The sequence below is a fragment of the Nannospalax galili genome, unplaced genomic scaffold, assembly GCF_000622305.1.
Source record: "Nannospalax galili isolate Female #2095 unplaced genomic scaffold, S.galili_v1.0 scaffold146, whole genome shotgun sequence".
In the NCBI taxonomy this organism is placed as follows: domain Eukaryota; kingdom Metazoa; phylum Chordata; class Mammalia; order Rodentia; family Spalacidae; genus Nannospalax; species Nannospalax galili.
The window spans coordinates 5,907,094-5,926,141 of NW_008357929.1; the positions used below are offsets into that span (position 1 = coordinate 5,907,094).

At 46.5% G+C, this 19,048-nt stretch overlaps 1 protein-coding gene across 4 annotated transcripts in view; it reads left to right on the forward strand.

Annotated features, from left to right (window-relative positions):
* Gas7 (growth arrest specific 7) overlaps positions 1 to 19,048 on the forward strand; it is a 264,772-nt gene that overhangs the window by 74,211 nt on the left and 171,513 nt on the right. The window lies entirely within an intron of this gene.

Genomic DNA, 19,048 nt, shown 5'->3' on the forward strand with positions numbered 1-19,048 from the left:
CGACACAGGGCCACCTGCCCAGGAGTGGCACCACCCACAGTGAGCCAGGCCCTCCCACATCATTCAACAATCAAGAAGATGCTCCACAGACATGGCCACAGGCCACTCCTATGGAGGCAATTCCCCAATTGAGGCTCCCTCAACCCAGGTGTGCCAAGTTGACACTAAAGCTATTCAGCACACCCTGGCTGACCTAGAGCTCACTGGGTAGACCAGGCTGGCCCTAAACTCACAGAGATCTACCTGCCTCTGCCTCCTGAGTGCTGGGATTAAAGACGTGTGCTACCACACCCTGCCCAACCAAGAATTCTTTATTCATCCATCCACTCATCTAATAAGTATTTATTTTGGATCTGTAATATATTGGGAATTGTTGTAGACACTGCTCTAGAAGATAGTAGTTGCCAAGTGGACTAGTTCTCTGCACAGGCCAATAAATAAACCTTCCATGTGTATGAGTCAATGCCATGAAAATGAATAAAGGGGCTGGAATAGAGAATGCAACCTGTTGTGTGAGGGACTGACTTTAAACTACATGACCAGCAAAGCCCTCTCTGGGGTGGCGTTTGAACAGAGAGCTTAATGGCAAGAGGGAATGAGCTTTATGGAAATCTGGTAGAATGTTCTAGGCAGTAAATTAAGGGCAAAGGGCCTGAGGCAGGAATGCCTACAGAGCTTGAATTGGTCCAGCAGGTAGAAGGAAAGAATTGACCTCAAGAAGTTCCAGGAGGGTCGGCCCTTTCTAAGGCGGGCCCTGCTGTTTTCTAAGTATAAAGAGCTATTGGAGGGCTGTGGGAAGTGGGTAGGGCAGGTAGGTTTCCTGTCTTAAAGGATCATACTGGCTGCTGAATGGAGATGGATTGGAGCTGGTTTTGAGTGGAGGCAGGCAGATGGAGGATGACAGCACAGTCTGGATGGCAGCAGGGGAGGTGGAAAGGGTGGATTTGGGATCTGTTTTGCAGGCAGTGCTGACAGGGTTTCCTGACAAAGTGGAGATGTCTGGCTGACTTTTCCTGTGAGATGAAAATTTGTCCTCTGCCCTATTTTCACAGTCCAGGGAACCTGGCCTGCATTTTCCACAGCACCATTGTGCTGTGTCAGGGAAACCCGAGGACCCCCAGAAACTCTCCCAAGCTCCAGCTGGACTGCAGAGATGAAAATAGCCACAAGGTTCTCTGTTCTGAGGCCCAGACACAATCTCAGTGTGATCCCTGCTTGCCTGGCCTCTCCTGGGTCATCGGAGAGTCAGGCAGGAGGGAAAATGAGCGAATTGGTGTTAGTCATAAGACACTCACCATGGGTGACATTTTGATTAATTAATAAAAGCCAGAGACAGCATTAAGAGGCATTTTCCTTTCCTCAGGGTGTCTAGTCCTCTTCAGACAGCCTTTGTAGGGCCTGGTTGATCCTCCCCTGGACTCCAGCAGCCGACTTGCTAGTTTATGCCTGGCGTTTTCAAACTCCCTGCAACTCTGAACTGAGGGGAAGTCTCACGGCTCCCCAGTAGTGCAGCTAGCAGTGTCCCCCACTGTTTTCTACTAGCCGGATTCCCCCTTGGATCTTCTGGAGATTTTCCTTCTTCTCCTCCTCCTCCCCCTTCTTTTTCCCTTTCTCTTCCTCTTCTGCTTTAAAAAAATTTTTATTCTATAAGTGTTATACCTGCATGTATATAAATGCAACCAGTGCCTGTGGAGGACGGGAGAGGGTGTTGGGTCCCCTGGAACTGGATGGAGTTCCGGATGGTTGTTATCCACCATATGGGTGCTGGGATTCTATCCCAGGTCTTCCGCAAGAGCAGCCATTGCTCCTAACCACTGAGCCACCTCACCAGCCCTCCTTCCTCTGTTTTTTTTGAGACAGGATCTCACTATTGAGTTCATGCTGGCCTAGAACTCACTATGTAGCCCACGTTGTTCTCAAACTCATGATCCCTCTGCTTTGGCCTCCAGAGTGCTAAGATTACGTATCTGAGCCCCCATGCCTGGCACTTCTGCTAGGAATTTTTTTCCTTTCTCAGTGTTTAGGTGTCTAGGAATGAGAATTGGAAATGTCTCTCCCTTGGCTAGTGGGCACCACCTACCCTTCTCAGTTCTGATGCTGGAATATCTTGTGGGTTCATTGAGCATGAAGCTTAGATGGGGCACCCAAGCGCTAGGTGATTAGGAAAGAAAAAGCTTGAGTGTCTGCCTGACTATCCCCTTTGAAAGGCACATAGTAAAACCAATGTTAAAAGGAGAGATCAAGCTGGACGTGGTGGCCTTTAATCCCAGAGGCAGGTGGATCTCCGTGAGTTCAAGGCCAGCCTGGTCTACATAGTGAGTTCCAGGACAGCTGGGGCTACAGGAAGACGCTGTCTCAAAAAGACCGGAAAAAAAAAAAAACAAAAACAAAAAAAGAGGCGAGATTAGAAGCTTAAACGAGTGCAGACCAGCAGAGCTTATCAGGGCAGGCAGAGTGCAACACTGCCATTATTAGGGGAAATCTCTCCAGCTGGTGGAGAATCATCCCAGTAATGGGCAGAGGAAGTACCGCTGTAGTTTGGAAGGGCAGACTCAGGAAGAAAGGACTAGTCCTTGTGCAGAAGAGAGAACCCTGGCACACTGTGGGTAAGGGTACCAAGCAGCACAGCATTATAGAAAGCAATGCACCACCAGGTATGTATCAAAAGAAATGGAATCAGTGTGTTGACATCTGCACTCTTATGCTCATCAAAACATGAGTCATAATAGCCAACATATGGAATCAACCTTCATGCCCATTGATGGGTAGATGGAGAAAGAAAAGATGATAGATAGATGTATATAATGAAATACTTTTCATCCTTAAAGAAGGAAGTGCTGTCATTTGCAACAACCCAGATGAAACCTTATACCAGGTGACATAAGGCAGACGCAAGACAAATCCCACGTGATCTCAGTTGCACAGAGAATCTAAAAAGATTCACTTATAGAAGCAGAGAGAAGATTGGTTACCAGAGACAGGGTGATTGGTTTGAGTTGAGTTGAGCAGATATTGCTCAAAGGATACAAAATTTTGGCTCACCAACCTGAGGAGTAAATTCAGGGGGTCCATGGAATAACACAGTGACTTAGATGACAACAATCCATAGTATTTAGAAAAGTAGATTTTCTCTTCTTCCCAGAAATAATAAAACACCCGAGGTAATACATGCATCAGTTTTTTTCCATGTAGACAATGCATACAAAATTCCAAACACTGTGGTGTATATGAAAAATGTATACAACTTTAATTTTCAAATATAAAACATAAAATTGCAGGGGTTAGGGGGCAGAAAGAACTTTTCTCATAGAAAGTGTGTGTGTATGAGAGTCTGTTTGTCTTTTGGGCAGAGTCACAGGGGCCTGGGAAGTACTTTAAGTCCTTTGGAGAAAGGGAGAAAAGATGTTTTGGAGGATGGCAACTGTTAAACCTGTGAGTCAGGTTGGAGGAGAGGAATCAGATTTAAGTTTTGTTAGATGTTAGGAATGAAAGCTCTACACAGTTTTAAAGAGATTTTAGTTGAAGATGAAATAGCTTTTTTTAAAAAGTCAGAGCTGGGTGTGGTGGTTGGCACGTACCTGTGATCCCAACACTTGGGAAGGCTAAGGCAGAAAGATCGAGAGTTCTAGGCTAGCCTGGGCTACATAGGGAGATGCTGTCTCAAACCAAACCAAAATGAGACAAAACAACAAAATGTGTATGCCTGAATATGAATTTCTTGCAGTGTGATATTACATAAAGACAGAGCTATGGCAGCCAGCATCCTGGGCACAGAGGGTGGGGTCGAGGATCAGGAATTCTAAATCTACTGTGAAAGGACCTGATTTTCAGAGGGAAGAAATCAGGGGCTATTGCATCTGAGCAAAGACTTAGGAAAAGCTGACTGAAAGCTGGGTAGTTGTAGTGGTTTGAATGAGAAGTGTCCCACATAGTGTGGTCTTGCTGGAGGAAGCACATCTCCAGGGGTGGGCTTTGAGTGTTCTGAGCCTGGTCCCACTTCCAGTTTGCTCTATCTGCTTTCTGCATATTCTTGAAGATGTGAGCATTCAGCTTTCTGCTCTGGCTGTCTCCTGCCATGGCTCCTTTGCCACTAGTGGTCTCTTACCTCTCTAGAACCAAAAGCCCAATAAACTCTTCCTTCTATAAGTTGTTTTCATTATGGTGTTTTCTCACAGCAGCAGAAAGTAACTACTACTGTAGTTAATTGCACTAGGTATTTCTGAAGTGCGAGAGACAAGAAAGGAAGAGGTATGAGCGGTGAGTTGCTGTAACAAAATGCCTGCATATGCTGGGTGTGGTAGCACATGCCTGTGATCCCAGTATGCCTGTGATCCCAGAAGAGGCAAGAGGAGAATGGATTTGAGACCAAAATGTGCTACAAAGTGGACTCCAGATCAGCCTGGGCTACATAGTAAGGATCTATCTCAATGAATAAGACAAAGCTAAGAAAACCAAAATGCCTCAAGACACATCTTAGGGAGGAAGGGTTTATCTTAGCTCACAGTTTCAGAAGTTTCAGACCATGGTCATTGGTCTCATTATTCTGGGGCCTGTGTGGTGCAGAGCATCATGGCCAGGCCAGGAGGGCGTGTTAGAGCAAAGCTGTTTACCTCATGGTGGCCAGGCAGAGAGAGGGGAGACAGGGAGGGACCAGGGGCAAGCCACATTCTTTAAGGGCGCGTCCCTGGTGGCCTACTTTCTTCAATTAGGCCTCACCTAGTTTTCTCTTCCTCCCAATAAGGCCATTAAATTATGAGTCTGTCAATGGCTCAATCCATTGGTTAGGTCAGACCTCAGGTTCTCAAGAGCCTTCCCCTGAACACTGGGGATCAAGCCTTCAACACATGAATTTGGGGGACACATTTTATAATCAAATTATAACAGTTACCTTTTAATTTCGATAACAGCTTTATCGAGATGTTATTCACATACCATACAGTTCACTCATTTAGAGTGTGTAATTTGGTGGGTTTTAGTACATTCACAGCTTTAGTACATTCACTGTCACCATAATCAATTTTTGAATATTTTATCTTTCCAGAAAGAAACTTTGCAGGGCTGCAGAGATAGCTCAGCGGTTAAAGGCACTTGCTGCTCTTCCAGAGAACCTGAGTTTGATTCGTAGCCCCCATGCAGGATGTCTCCCTCTTCTGGACTCTGTGGGTACCTGCACACATGTGGCACACCCATACACATTCACATTAATTAAAATAAAATAAATCCTGTAAAGATAAGAAACCATGTTCCTTAGCAGTTGCTCCCCATGTCTCCAACCACCCCAGTCCTCAGTGATCACTAGGTTGCTCTCTGTCTCTCCCTATTTTGTTTATTGTAAGCATCACATATAAACGGGATGATACAATATGTGGCTTTGGGGGCTGACTTCTTTCACTTAGAATGTTTTTGAGGCTTGCCTGTGTTGTAGTATTGAGCAGGACTTCATTTCTTTGGACTTCTGCATGATATGTCAGTGGGATGGCTAGACTGCATTCATCAGTTGATGAATACTTGGGCCATTTCTACTTTTTGACTCTTTGGACTTAGCTGTGTACATTCATGTTCATGTTTTTGTGTGGACATATGCTTTCAATTCTCTCAGATGAATACCTGAAAGTGGAATTGTTGCATCATATGGTAATGATGCTTAACCTTTTGAGGACCTGCCAGGCTGTTTTCCAAGGCTGCTGCATCATTTTATATGCCCAGCAGGAGTGTATGAGAATTCCAACTCCTCTGCATGCTTGCCAACATTTGTTATTATCTATGTTTCTTTATTACTACTGTTGCTAGTGGGCGTGGAGTGGTATCTGTTGTAGCTTTGCACTCCCCCCAAGACTAAGGATGATGAATACCTTTTCATGGGCTCATTGACCATTCACGTATCTTCTTTGGAGAGGGGTTTACTCAGAGCTTTTATCAATTTAATAGATTGGGTTAAATACCAAATGTCTTCATTAATGAGCTGTAAGTGTTCTTTATACATTGCAGATAAAAGTATCTTGTCAGCTATATGATTTGTGAAAGTTTTCTCTCCTCCTTTGCCCTTTAAAGCATAAAAGTTTTATTATTTTTGATGAAAGCCAATTGATTTTTTTGCTGTTTTTGCTTTTGTTGTCCTTAGAAACTGTTGCCTAATCCTGGCTGTGAAGACTTACACCTATGTTTTCTTCTAAGACTTTTAAGATATTTAATTTATTTGTGTGTGTGTGTGTGTGTGTGTGTGTGTGTGTGCATGCATATATGCATATGTGCATGCAGTTCACCACAGAGGCCAAAAGAGGGCATCTGATCCTCTGGACCCAGAGTACCAGGCCATTATGAACCACCCAAAGTGCAACAAGCACCTTTACTATTGAGCTATCCATCCAGTTCCCTTCTAAGGGTTTTATGTCTGCCACTTAGGACTTCGAGCCTAATGCTATGGCCAAGGCATCTGGCTCCATTGTTTTGGATGCAGATACCTGTTGTCCCAGCATCCTTTGTTGGAAAGACTGTTCTTTCCCTATGGAATGGACTCAGCATTTTGGTCAACACCTCCTGTGCCTGTGTCATTTATTTAAGTCAAAGGATGACATATGAATCTACTGATTCACAGGGGAAATCAATCAAGCATCATTTAAGTTTATAAGATCATTCTTTAAAAAATCGTTCACATTTTTTATTAAACATGCAGACAGGCAGTGAGCAAGTGCTGTAAATTAAATATAAGCGAGGAGACACCGTGTTTTATTTTTCTGGCCTGGGAAAGGGGAAGGGGAGGCCCTTGGCTTCAGCTTGTTCTGGAATTTCATGAGCCGTTGGTTGAAAATCAAAGCTGGGAGCATCAAGTGTAGGTGCACTGGCCCTGGACATGTGGATGTGAGGAACTGTTGTGTTTCCTGCCACCCCATTCCTGTGTCCTACCTCCCATGATGCCTCAGATCTTCTCCACAGCAGGAGGTCAGCAGAGGAGCAGCCCAGCAGAGCATGCAGTCACCTCTGGACTCTGGGCAAGTTCTTTCTTGGCCTTGATTTATGAAGGGATTAGGGAATTGTTTCCTCCACTGCAGAATGGAATCCCAGAGTGCCTTGGCCTGCACCTCCCACATGTGGGTTGGGCAGTAGAGCCTCTCCAAAACTACTGGCTCCAATACTGATGTGGACCGTGAGGCCTCTTGTGTGTCTATGCTCAGTCCAAAACAGGGTCAAGGGCCTGGCTCCCAGACCTGGCCAGGCTGGGTGGAAACTCCAACCTGCTCTGCTAAGAGTCCAGCCAGCTGACCACCAGAGAGCAGAGGATTAGCTAAACCCCAGATGTTTAGAAGTCTGAGTCAGTGTTTGACTGTGCTCTGCCCCAGAGCTTAAGTGGCCCGAGAGGTGGTTCTGAAATTTGCTCAGATCTCTGCGAGGGTTCTGGTGTTGAATCAGCATCTGCAGAGAGAGGCTGAGGCTGTAGGCTTTACTCAGGTCTCTCCTGGACACGTCCTCAAAGCCTGCTTGGGACTTGCCCAGGCTTGAGAATTCAGGGGGCCAGATTTGCTTCTTGGGGGGAAACTAGAGTTTCTATTTTCTCATCAGCATCCTGGAATCAGGGGAGTCTACCATATCCAGCATATCCCTGGTTCAAGTTCCTGTCTGTGGTCTGAGTGCACATTTAAAATCCTTTCAGTGTTGCTGGGTAAGGTGTGGATGGTGACATTTTGGGGCAGGGAAAAATTGAGCCTTCTATGGACTCAGCCTTCCGGGCCAAGCCAAAAAGAGCCTGTGCTAGCCCAGCTTACAGACTCACCTCCTTGGCTGTGTTTAGCCCAGGGCCACACAGTGGTCTCTGGAAACCGAAGGACCCTGAGACAAGCTTGGGGGACTCATGAATCTCCTTCCCAGGGATCCCCAAATCACTTCCTGTTTATCTTCACTGTTGAGAGCAAAGCTGATGCCTACCATCACAGAAGGGTGAACCATCTTAAGTGGGGCTCACAGGGAAGGTGCCAAGGGGCCACTAACCCCTAAGACTACAGGAACTGGGTGCCATCTAAAACAGGACAGTGCCAGCCAACTGTCAGAAATACATGCCAGGCCAACTTGAAATCTCCCAGTCTTGAAAATGTAACAAGTTGATTCAAATCAAAATCAACCACCAATAAGCCAGTGTGCTGATCAAAGCATACCAGTGAGCCTTTGAGTTTCAGTCCCTAATGCATTGGGAATTGAGTCCTAAGTACATAAAGATTGGTGGAGAGTCCAGTAAGTGACCTGCACATACACCTGGGCTTTTAGACTTCCACTTGCTAGTGCTATCTCCCTTAAACTATACCATACTCTCTAGGTGAGGAAACAGAGACTATGGAAGGTTACGCAACTCAAGTTAGTAGAGCGAGGATTTGAACCCACAGCTTGCTAAGTGTTCTGCTATTGCTTGGAACTAGAATCAGCCTGTTGGTTTTAGAGCATATTCTCTTCCTGACACCCCACATTGGGATTGATTTTTGTTGTTTTGGTTTGAGGGTTTCATAAAAAATATTTTATTATTTTTTATTTTATGTGTATGAGTGTAATACCTGCATGTAGATAGGTATACCCGTGTCATGCAGTGCCCGAGGAGGGCAGAAAAGGGCGTCAGATCCCCTGGAACTGGTACTACAGACTGTAATTAACTATCATGTGGGTACTGGGAATTGAACCTGGATCCTCTGTGACGGCAGCCAGTGCTCTTAACCACTGAGCCATCTTGCCAGCCCGTTTTGGTTTTTTGAGGCAGGGTCTCCCTGTAGCCCTGGCTACAGGCTGCCCTCCCCTGTTTGAGAAGTGGCTCCCCTATGCAAGGAAGGGCAATTTAATCCTTGCCTTTCTTTTAATCCTAGAGTCACTCCCCGCTGACCACAAAGTGGCTGGGGGAACCGAAATAGCACTGCCACCCAGCCCCTGCTGTGGGTCCTTGCAGTTTCGGGCTGCTGTAAGATGCCATTAATGGGCAGCACCTACTGCAGCAGAGCTCACCCAGCACAGCCCACGTGATTCTCTTTGGCTCTTCGGGTTCTGGAATCTTTGGTAGGACTGGGCATGTGGAGGTTTGGGAATGAAAGGGAAGTGTTAATACGCAAAGCAGACTGGAGGGGCTTCTGAGAGATTTACCAGCAAAATATTTTCTGGACGTTTTCATAGTTCTTTAAGGCTGATCCAGAGGGAGGATACAGGACTTAGTCAAATGCCTTCAGCGACTCCCACCCTTAGCTGGCCCCCTTGCACCCTGGCCTCATTCCCATCACCACCCTGATCTCCCCTTCTTCACTATATCATAGTTCACAACCCCTTCCCTTCATCTTTCTCTGCTTGATAGGGTAGGATCCTTCTTTCTCCCTCTGTAATTTTACACATAATTGTGCAGCATGTTTTTTAAACCTAATATTCTTTTTAAAATTTTTTTATTGAATTTTTGTGTATTTAATACAGAAAATCATCTTTACACTCCCTTCACCTTTGGCACCCTCCCATAGCGCCCCCACGGGAGTTCATACATTCTGTCATTTGTGTTGAGGCCTATCATGTGAAGTTAGTGTTTCCAGATGTCCCTCAGTGCAAGTTCATCCACTGGGATCTAGTCAGCCTATCTAAAGTCCCTCCCTTTAAGAAGATCAGCTCTTCCTCACCCAGCAGTAATCAGCTGCCAATAATTCTTTGACTAAGATTGGAGCCTGCTCTTCATTTCCAGTTTTGTGCTAGGTTTTTATCTGCTTAAGTTTGCATGGGTCTTGTGCATGCTGACACCATTGCTGTAGGTTTGTATGGGAAGGGTCCCAGGCACCTTAGGACCATTTCTGTATGTCATGCACCTCCTCCCTGGCTCTTACAATCTTTCCATCCCTCTTCCCCAATGGTCCCTGAGCCCTGGGTGGGTGGATTTTAAATAGGAGTCCTGTCCAAGGACCCACACTCTGCAGTCTTATTCTCTGCGTTTTGGCCATTTGTGACCTTTTGTGTTCCTGGCCCTCTGTTGCATGAAGGAGCTTCATTGATGAGAGTTGGAAGATGCATTAGTGTTCTCTTCATCCCTTGTTCTATGTTCAATGAACCTTAGGTGTAGAGATTGCATCCTAGATGTGCCACTTAGACTTGGGCAATTCATAGACAATCTCTGTGTGTGACCAGTTACGGAACTCTGTAATTATCCATGTCTCTTTGAGAAGAAGCTTCTTTGATGGGTGGTGACTGAGATACTTCTCTATAAACTTAAAGATCCATATTTTGTACATAGTAAGAAATTACATTTGTCTAGGGATGTGACAGCCTTGAGTTTTCTCTAAGATCTGTGACCTCTCCAGCTATGTGTATTTGGTTAGGTTTACAGTACCTAATTGGCTTAAAGCCCAATTAGGTAGCAGTTGATTACCCCCAAGATAAAAGTGCCACTTCTGCACCAAGGTCATTTGCTGTGCGGGTCTTTGATATGGTTTTCAGGTCTTGAAGCTGGGGTTGGACCATTGATTGATGCTCCCCCTTACCAGCTTGCATAGTGCTCTCCAAAGCTATGAGATCTGGCCTTCAGGGAGGTGGCTTCCAGGTCAGTTCCAGCTCTGTTGTTCCAAATCCTGTGTCCAAAGTATGTCCTGTCTTCAGCAATAAGGTCTTACCATCAAGTTCTGGGAGGCAGTTAGGGCTGTGGCAATAGTGTGTATAATTTTGGGAGTCTCTTGTACAACCCTGGCCAACAACTCAAAGGAAGGTTTCTTCTGTGTATTTCTATCAGCCAGGTGTGGTAACACAAGCCTGTAATTGTACCACATAGGAGACTGAGATAGTAGGATCATAGGTTTGAGGCCAGCCTGGGCTATACACACACACACACACACACACACACACACACACACAAATGCTGTTTGCGGGGAGGATGGAGTATATTTCTATCAATAAATGTATCTACAGCCATTTTCAATGTTTACTATCAATTCATATTTTCAGCAAATTACTGCTTACAGTCCCCTAGTGATAGACAGTAAGGTTGTTTCCTTTTATTTTTTTCCTGTTAAAATCACTAAAGGTAACATTCCCTATGATGTCTTTTTAAAAATATTTTATTTATTATTTTTATTTTATGTGTGTGAGTGCTTTGCCTGCATACATGTTAGTGCGCTATGAGTGTGCAATACCTGAAGAGGCCAGAAGGTGTTGGGTGTGGGATCCCCTGGAACTGGAGTTATGGACGGTTGTTAGCCACCATGTGGGTTCTGGGAACTGAACCCAGGTCAGCAAGTTTTGAAGAAGAGCAAGTGTTCTTAACTGCTGAGCCATGGCTTCAACATCCCCTGCCCCCCTCCCCCCGTGATGTCTTTTGACCTGAGGTTCATGTGTGTAGTATTCATGTTAGGTCACGTTCTTTAGATAGGTTGTATTAAGCTGTGGTCTTTGATAGTGTGTGATGCCTTGTTTGCTATGCAGGACAGATGTTTGCAGATCTGCAGAGAGCATTTAATGACCCTCTTACCACCAGAAGAAGGGGTGCTATGGGAGGCAGGATGCTCTGTACCTGTCAGGGGGGACTTGTGTTTGTGTCTGACATGTATAAGATATCTGGATCCTCCCTGGAGTTGCAGGGAAAGGCTTTAGGGGCCCCCAACTGCTGAACAGCCTTCTATACCCAGCCTCCAGCTTACCCTAGTGTGTGCATCCTTCTCTGAACATGGGCTTCATTCTACCCTTCCAGGAACAAGACTGGGATGGCTATACCTTAGATGCATCAGAGCTGACAGCAGGAGGGGCACTGTGCCATGGAGCTATGTTTTCCTTCAGAATCCTGTCATGCTGGGTCCCATTGGACACCTAGGTGCAAGTTTCTGGGTGGGTCTTGCTTGCCCAGGTCTGGCAGTAGGAGTGAGTGCTGTCTGCACTGGGCTGGGGACTGTCCCTGTCTGCCTTCAGTTTGGCCTTTGCTTGCTGGAGGCTTGTGCGAGGCCCCACCATGAAGGGCCGGTTGGAGCCGGGAGCTGCGTGGGGAGCACTCTAAGGCACAGTGATGGCTCTGTTTCCTCCTCTGCCTTTCCAGGGGCCCCCATTCACGGGAAGGAGAGTCACACATTCCCCCTTGAGATAAGAATAGAGCCCAACTGTGCCCCAGGACAGAGTCCAGCTTCTTCAGCCAGCCCTTTGAGGCCTGGCAAGGGCCCCCAGATGGTACTGGCATGAGTGGGCCCTGGCTGCCTGCCCCGCCAACCTCTTGTGCATTGTGTGGCTGGGACACTGGGTCCAGTGTGCGTGCCTGCCTGGGTCCTGGGGAACCCACCATGACCAGGCTCTGCCCAGGATGGAGGGGCTTGTCTTTACACCATCTGGTCCAGGGCTCTGCAGTGCCCCGTCTGTTACCAGCTTTGATGTGCCCAAGGTTTAGGCATCCCGGTCTTCTTTCTGAAAGGCTAGAATGAAGCCCATACTTAGAGAGGGTAGCATACTCTAGGGCAAGCTAGAGGCTGGAAATGGAAGGCTGCTTAGCAACTGAGGACCCCTGAAGCCTTCTCCTGCAACCCCGAAGGACTACACAGGGTCCCCGTGGAACTCAGAGATTGTAGATGTGATAAACAGGGTTCTGGGGCCTGCATCCTTAGCCCTGCCTGGGTCTGAGGCATGAAATGGAACAGCTGAGAGCCTTTTGAATATCACGACCCAACAAGGTGCAAAAGACACACAGTGGGGCTTGAGGTGTGGCTCAGTGGTAGAATGCTTGCCTAGTATGCATGAGGCCCTGGGTTTGATCTCCAGCACTGCAGTGAAAAGTAAACAATAAAGAAGTATAGACTGCTTCCTGGATCTTCTTGGGGTCATCCCGGGTGATCATTAGCACATTTTTTTTAGCCTTCAAATTGCAAGACATTACTTCTCAAAGTGTGATCCCTGGACTGGCTGCACCAGTGTCCCCTGGAAACTCACTAGATGGAGTTAAAGTCCTTAAGTCCTCCCAGACCTGCCAAATCCAAGCCCTGGATAGATGTTGGAAGTCTCTTTTACAGCACTCTCCCCAGGAGACTCTGAGGTATGGATCTAATGAAGGTGTCCCAAAATAGTTTGAAATGCTTCCTTGAATGTGACAAGTAACAGGTGTGTTAAGGGCTCATCAACATGGAAGGCTGAGGCTACCCTTCTGGTGGGGAGTTTTGGGTCACCTTATTTGGTGGTCACCTTATTTGGTTTGAGAGGACAGGGGTGTTTCTGAGGATTTGATTGGGGCCCTGCTCATTAGTGTTTGGGAAAATGTCTTAAATGGACAGTGTTTGGGGTTCTCTCTCAGAAACCCATGTCTGGTTGAGGATTCTAGAAGGTACTGGCTTAGACACTGGCTGCCTTTCCAAGGAGAAAGAAAGCCCTGCTTGCAAGCCTCATGCTCAGTGAGAGGGTAGAATGGAAACAAATCCAGTGACTGGTGCCATTGAGACGTCATCCTCTGGATGGATGCATCTGGGAGAGATGTGATAGACACCACCCTGTTTACAGATGAGAAGGGATGCCCTAGGGGATTCTGGACACTGTCCAGCTTGTTAGTCATTTGTGTTTGCCATCTTCCTCCTTCCCTCCTGCCACCTCAAGGGCCGCGGTGCTGACGCTGCTTTGGATATAGGGTTTTTGCTGGTGCCATTTGGGGGTGTCAGTTGCTTGACCAGCTTCTAGGTTGTGTATCCACCCCATTGGTGAGAGGTGACACAGTTGTGTTTTTGGAGACTCTTACAGGGGCCCGAGGAACTCCCAACAACTGTGAGACTAATTAAACACTTTCCCATGAGGGTTAGTTCTTGGGGTTTCAGAGATGACTAGGGGGTGTTGGAATAACCACGTTCTTTGTTGGGGCACTGGTGGTACCGGGAACCCTCTGGGCTCCTGAGACTCAGCTGGGAGAAATGAGGTTGAATACAGGAGAGAGGGTGATGAAGAGCAGAAAAGCACTGTTGGTGGTCTCAGGCTAGCTCCTCAATCCTCTGTGCCTATACCTACCACAGCTTCTCAAGCCATAAATAGGCAGATGGCTCACATGTGGGCAGAGTATTTAAATCACATCTGTCTGTTCAGAAATGTTTAATAGTAGCACTTATTTAGTGCTTACTGTTTTCCAAGCCCTGTTGAAAACATTTGAATTTTATTTTCCCATTTGGTCCTCATAACAAACTTCTGAGTGTTACCATGCTTATTTTGCATATGGGGAAACTAAGTCACGGACAAGTTAAATCATTCCCCCCATGTTATCCAGTGTGCAAGTGACAGAGTCAGGGTTTATATGTGGGCCATCTCTCGCTAGAGACCAAGTTCTTAGCTCCTGGCGGCTCCCCCTAGATTGGCCTTCTGCTCATTTGACATGGTTTATCCCCACCAAAACTCATGTTGAAATTTGGTTCCTAAAGTAATGGTGTTGGGTGGTACTAGGATAGCTAGAGATAGTTAGGTCAAGGGTTCTGGTCTCCAGAATGGGGTTAATGTCTTTCTTGAGAAGCTTGGTTGGTTAGGTCTCCTGAGACTGAATTAGGCCTTTTGGAAGTAAGGTTTGTTTGTATATTTAATTTTATTTATTTATTATTTATCACACTGTGGGGAGTTATGAACAGTTGTTAGCTGCCATGTGGGTGCTGGGATTCGAACCTGGGTCTTCTGCAAAAGCATCCACTGAACCATCTCTCCAGCGCCATTGTTTGTATTTCTAAAAACATTTATTTATGGGGCTGAGAAATGGCTTAGTGGTTAAGAGTACTGACTGCTCTTACAGAGAACCAGGATTTGATTCCCAGCACCCACATGGCAGCTAACAACTGTCAGTAACTCTGGTTCTCTCTTCTGACCTCATTGGGCACTGCAAGACGTGTGCACTCACATACATTCAGGCAATACACTCACACACATAAAATAAAAATAATAAATAAAACTTAGAAAAACCAAACATTTATTTGGTGTATACATTTACACATGCCCCAGCTATGTGTCCAAGTCAGAGAACAACTTTCAGGAGTTGTTCTGTCCTTCCTCCATGTGTGTCCTGGGGATTGAACTCAGATCATCAGTCTTGGCAGCAAGCACCCTTACCTGCTGAGCCAGTTGGGCTTTAAAGGACTGGATTAGTTACTGCAAGAGCATGTTGTCATAAAGAAAGGTAATTCCTCGAGTTTGGCCTCTTCAGCATGCACCTGCTTGTCACTCATCCTCACTGTGTGTTACCATCCTCCACGAACCCTTACCAAAGCCAAGCAGATGCTGGCTCCATGCACTTGGAAGTCTGAATTGTGAGAAAAATAAATGTCTTGGACTGGGAGTATAGTAGCTCAGTGGTAAAGCAGGGCTGAGTCTGAGTTCAGAAGAAGTATTTGGAGACACTCAGTAATGGGAAAGGAAGAAAGGTCAGTGGTGTCCCACCTTCCCCAGCTCATGTCCACTCTCAAGTACCCACAATTCATGGGACGAGGGAGGGACAAAACTAGAAGAGTCCCTAGAAGATGGCTTGTGGTCTAGTTCCTGGTGGCTGCTCTATTGCTGGTGGCCGTGTCTGCTCCTGGGGCCCGGGACAAGCACTATTTCAGGTAGCTCACAGCAGGATGTAGAATGGAGAGAAGTGCGAGGGTCCAGAGCTGGGAGCCCATTGAAGACGTTCACCAACAGCAGCCATGACTTTGCTCCAAACAGGAAACACCTTGTGCTCTGCTCACAGCAGTTCCAGCCAGGTGGTTAGTATTTCTGAAAAGAGAGTGCTAGTATGTGGCCAAAGACTTGCACTCTGTAGCCCAGGCTGGCCTCCTATGTGCCCAGGTGTCACAGCCTCCTCTACTGTTCCTTTGTCCTCAGGCTGTGGCTCTGGGGGTGGGGGTGAGGGGGCAACACAGTCAGGCAAAGCTCTTCTAACAGGTGCCTAGTCAGGATGAGCAGGAGATGGTAGCTCTTAGGGCCCACTTAGGACTGAAGCCAGGTCTTCTTGAGAGAGTATTAGATCTACAGCGTGGAATGATAAAGTTAGTTAAGAAGGACCTACAACAGTAGTGACTTTGGGACAGTGACCAAGCAAGGAAGGCATCAGAAGGCTTCCTCCACAGTTTCCGGAGAAACCACTGCAGTGTGTTTTTTGCCTGACAGCTAGCTGAGCAGAGAGCCGTGTTTACTACCCTCAGTGACAGAGGTGATGGTGTTGGTGGGAAGGAGACAGGGGCCAAGGTGGATCTGACCTTAGCCAAGAACCAGAGACATCCTTCGGTGTGGACTATGCTTCAGCGTGCCCCATGGTTCTGTGTGAGTGGTATGCTTGTAGGAATCCCAAGAGGCAGGGAGTTCCTGCTCATTCACGAACCACCCATAATTAGTTGTCTTAACCTCTGTCTCCCTGAGTCAGATGTCAGTTGAGTGAGAATAGAGAGAGCCTAGGACAGACCTTTGGTGGCACTCCTTAGTCATTTGTTACTGGGTGAAGGATCAAGTGAATGCTAAGTAGTCAAAAGATGTCTAAACTGTGACCTAGAAGCAAGAGTAGCAACGTGAACTATTTAAAATTGCTACCATCCAGGTCTCTTGAATTCCTGAGAGATGCAGGTCTCATTCTATAACTCTGTAACCCAGGCTAGCTTAGAACTTTAAGCAGTCCTCCTATCTTTGCCTCCCAAGTGCTGGGATCACAGATATATGCCTCTTTGCCTGACTGTCCCTTACCTCTTCTAACATTCTTGGGCTTTTTGTTTTGTTTTGTTGAGACAGGATCTTACTATATATCCGAGAATGGCCAGGAACTTGTGGTCATTTCTCAGCTTGTTGGTGTTTGGATTACAAGTGTGTAGTACCACAATCTCCTCTCCTCTCATCTCCCTCCTAAGATTCTTCATATTTTACTTATTTATTGTGAACATTGTTTGCTCCTTACATCCCACTCTACATCCTGTTGAACACATGCTCCCCAAAGAAAGAAGGCTATTCCCCCTTCTCCTTTGTTCACAGATAGCCCCCAAACACCTGGATACTGCCTGGAACTCAATATATACTCCATAAATATTTATAAAATAAATTAAGGCAGGAAAGGGCCAGGCAGCACTTGGGTGGTGCCATCTGTCCCTGAGAGTCCCTCGAACATGCTGTGCTATGCTGGTGTCCCTGGGAGGTGTCCCTGGGAGGTTGGTTCCTGCACAGCCTGCCTTGGACCTGCCTTGTACTCTTGGGTTACTTGGCCCTTAAGTAGGTCCACCCTAATCCTTTCTGATAATTCAGACAACAGAGGTTTCTGGAACCTCTTGGCAGGGTGATGAGGACCCCCAGGGCAGACCAGGGAGGCTGACAGGTAGCAAATGGAGCTGTTCCCAGCCAAGATTTGGAGCCTGTGGTTGGACTACATTCCCAGATCCTGCCCTGCCCCCCACACTCGTTCCCACCCTGTGGGCTTGGACAAGTGGAAAAATGCCCTGTTGAGCAATCCAGGCCACAGGCAAAATCCTTGTTTAGTCTCCATTGTCTTGTCTTGCAACTAGGACCAGCTCCCAGGCTTCAGCTGGGTGGTCACTGTGTCCACACCTCAGGAAGCAGCAGGGATGGTACTTCCTGCAGTCCTCAGGGGAGAGTGCTCACCCAGGTGCTCAGCCCTGAGCCCTGCTTCCAGCCACCCCTCAACATTTCCACACAACCTGCCCAAAAGGCTCTTCCCCAAGGTCAAAGAAGCAGATCTGGCCTCAAAGCTGCTCAGATTCCCCTCAAAATCCTTGACTCTCCTTTCTCTCTCTCACATCCTGTGTGTTGGGGAAGCAGGTTGGCATTTCTTGTGAAACAGATTTTTAAATTTCCACCTCTTTTCAAACAGATGTCACCATTGCACACCCCACTCCCCAGTGATTAAAGCCAGAGCAACTAACCTGCTGCCCTGTACTACAGTCATTTCCTAACTGCTCCCCTGCCCCCTGCCCCATATCTAATCATGTCACATTTCTGCTTAGGACATTCCAGTGGCTCTTGGTGTCAGCAGAGTAAAGGCCGAAGCAACCCTTACCCTGGCCCAAGAGGTAATCAAGAAACATCACCTCTGTAATGAACATTGTTCCTTAAATAATACAACATAGCAACTATGTATTTGGTGTTCACATGATGTTAGGTATCATAAGTAATCTAGAGATGATTTAAAGTATATAGGAAAGGTTTGTGGGTAGCTTAGCAGGTAAAGGTGCCTGCTACCATGCCACCCACATGGTAGAAGGAGAGAACCCACTTCAAAAGTTATCCTCTGACCTTGGCAAGTACCACCAGCCCAAATAAGTAAACAACTGTAATATTAAAATAAAATAAGTCAGGCTGAGCGTGGTGGCACATGCCTTTTAATCCCAGAACTCAGGAGGCAGAGGCAGAGACAGGTGGATCTCTGTGAGTTTGAGGTCAGCCTGGTCTATATAGCTGGGGCTACAGGGAGATCCTATCTCAAAAAGACCAAAAAATAAAATAAGTCAGGTACAGTGGCATACGCCTTTAATTTCAGCACTTGGGAAGCAGAGGCATATGGATCTTTGTGAGTTCGAGGCCAGCCTGGTCTACATAGTGAGTTCTAGTTCAGCCAGGGCTACATAGTGGATATTTATCAGGAGGATATTTATAGGTTCTATGTACATACTAAGCCATTATCTATAAGGCATTTGACAATCTGCAGGTGTGGTATTCTCTATAGATACTGAGTGACATTTATATATATGGTTTGGTACTATCTGTGGGTTTGGGCATGCACTTGGGATCTTGGAACGCATTTCATCTCCCAGGGGTAAGGGGGAAGAGTTGTTTGCTTCATGTGCTTCTTATTTTTTTATTTTTATTTTTTATGTGTATTGAGTGTATTGACTGCATGTATGTAAGTGCACCTGTGTCATGCAGTACCCGGGGAGGTCAGAAGAGGGCATCAGATCTCCTGGAACTGGAGTTACAGACAGTTATTAGCCACCATGTCAGTGCTAGGAATTGAACTTGGGTCCTCTGTAAGAGCAGCCAGTACTGTTAACCACTGAGCCATCTCTCCAGCTTCACTTTGTGTGTTTCTTATAGGTGATCACTGCCAGAATCTAAGGGACCCAGCTTATCCTTGAATTCATCCTCATCTCATTGGAGT